The sequence below is a fragment of the Penaeus monodon genome, chromosome 10, assembly GCF_015228065.2.
Source record: "Penaeus monodon isolate SGIC_2016 chromosome 10, NSTDA_Pmon_1, whole genome shotgun sequence".
Lineage (NCBI taxonomy): Eukaryota > Metazoa > Arthropoda > Malacostraca > Decapoda > Penaeidae > Penaeus > Penaeus monodon.
The window spans coordinates 22,400,287-22,402,786 of record NC_051395.1 but is presented as its reverse complement, the minus strand read 5'-3'; positions in this window follow the sequence as shown (position 1 = coordinate 22,402,786).

Sequence of the window (2,500 nt, the reverse complement as noted above, 5' to 3'; positions counted from 1 at the left end):
TTTGTGGTGCGCGGATGGGGCAGGGGGGAGGGGGTGATATTCTCTTGTCGGGGGGGGGGGGGGGTATTGGGCCGCGGACGCTCGTTTGGCGGTGGCGGGCGAGGGAGGAATTCGCGGTGCCTCTGCAATTATTTTGTTGAAACAGGACATTTGTGTGTGTGTGTGTGTGTGTGTTTCCTCGTTTTTGTGTGTGTGTGCCCGTGTATGCGTACGCGTTTGTGTGTGTGTGCGTGCGTGCGTGCGTGCGTGCGTGTGTGCGTGTGCGTACGTGCGTAAATGTGCGCGTGAAGCAAGTAATGGAGTACCTGCCCCATAGCTTATCGTACAAGCACAATCACCTGGTTGAAAGGCCAACCAACCAAATTCAAATCGCCCAAACGTTTGAGGGATGCCAAGTATGTGGCTTATGAGTCTCCGTTCGTTCCTTCCAGTGTATCTGTTTCGTTTTCCTTTCTGTTCGGACGAAACTCTCGCTGCTTTAATGGTTTGTGCTTTTCCTTGGCTTCCTACCTGTCGTCCACCACATTCTGTTTGGGGACTTTATTTTTCTGTCTCTCTCTATGTCTCTCTCTGGGACCCACTTCCCAGTTCAGCTGTATTTGGATGAACAGGCTACTGTGGCTCTTACCCTTACCAATGCCATTCTTAGCTCATCAGCTGCTGCTAAATCTTTAGCTGTGCTCCCCTCATTGCAAGTTCAATTGTCAGGCAATTGTGGACTAATTGGATGTTTTATTACTCTTTTTTATTGTTACTGTTGTTTTGTTCTATTGTTGTTGTTGCTCTTGCTCTCTTTGTTTCTCTCTCTCTCTCTCTTTTTTTTTCTTTCTTTTTTTTCTTACTAAACCTGTGGATTGCCCAGAGTCTGAATTATTCAGACTTTTCTGTTTTGTGTTTTTGTTCCTCTACATTTTTTTCTCTCTCTTTGCGTTGGTGCTTAGGTCCCTGGCTGTTTTGGCTCTCGGTCTTTTTCGTTATTTGTTCACTTTTCTTCGTCTTCTGTTTCTCGGTTTTGATTCCCCCTTGGCTTTCTCTCTTCCTTACTTTTCAGTATTTTCTTGTAGGACCTTTTTAATTTATTTGTTTTTTACCTTTTTTTTTCTTTTTATTAATTCCATCTTAAATATTTTAGAGTCAATTAGGCCCTGGCACATTGATTTCTTTGAGCATTTTCATATCCTTTACGAACGTTTAGTCCAGCACGAAGGGAACGCACGCCTCCTCCTCCCGGTCGGCTCGGCAGAGTTTGGGTCATGTGCCACAGTCTTCCTTCTTATACTCTTTTCAATTCTATGGGGGTCTTCCAAGAGACTTTTTTCTGATGATTTGATACATCTTTGTATTTTCTCCAGATTTATTTGGAGGTTGATATCACGCCACGTGTTTTTCGTTTTTTCCCAGTTCTCTATCATCATGTTCTGTTTCTAGTACAGGTCTCTCTACTCCTACTGCAGTCTTGTACATATAAGTGGTCAGTTATCTTTAATTCTTATAAGCAGTTCGTTTTTTTTTTTGTCAAGGTCACATAGCGGAAGCAATTAGGACAGTCTGGTCAGTAAAAGCTTACCAGCGGCTCCCTTCATTTCTCCAAATTTACAACTTTTTGTAATAACTTCTTGTAATTATTTTTTTATTATGCAAATTATTGTTTGCATTATATTATCTTTATATTTACTATTCTTCTTCTCTGTTTTGTTTTCAGTACTATTTTTCAGCCCTTCAGATCCTTGTATATTTATTTGTCTTATGTCCATCTTTATCCAGCTTCCTTATTGGCATGGATAACAAATTTTAAATATATATACATTTTTTTCTTGGAGCAACATATGTTCACTTTCTCTCATTCTATAGGAATTGCTGAAAGAGAAGATGTCTAGTGATCCCTAGATTTGGGACACATTCTTATGCTTCCTCTTCTGTTGGTCCCTCGGCAGATTCAAATTCATAAATCGTCTGCAGGCTTTCAGGGTAAGGTTTTCTCAAAAGGTCTATCATGGAAGCTGTGCCATGGTTCCACGATCTTCAGCATCCTATCTTCTGTTACCGTCTTCTTAAAAGGAAGACCATTTCAGGTTATGTAAGAGACTCTATGGTTAGCGTTTGTTATTATGGTGAGTTGTTCCCTGAGAAGGGTTGTCTCCCAGACTGCATATTGGTTCACCATCTCTGTCCCCCGTCTGTCTACTGCCTGTTTCATTGTCTTTTTATAGGCTAATTCGAGTGTGTAAGTAGAGAGCAGTGCTCCTCGGAAAAATAACATTCCGTATCACATCCACGGTCTCTCTTTTGAGGGTTCATTCTTCTCACCGAAGTGGTTCCTTCTATAACAGATTTGATGCCACTCTTACGAGTATTTGTGACGTGAATTGGGTCTCCTTTACCTCACATTTTTGGTACACACTTTCTTGTTCCCGTAGACTAGTCCAGTGCTATAGTGATGTCCTTTTGAACAGATATAAATTCCGTTACTGTTTCCTGACACATCCTTCACAGTGCACGT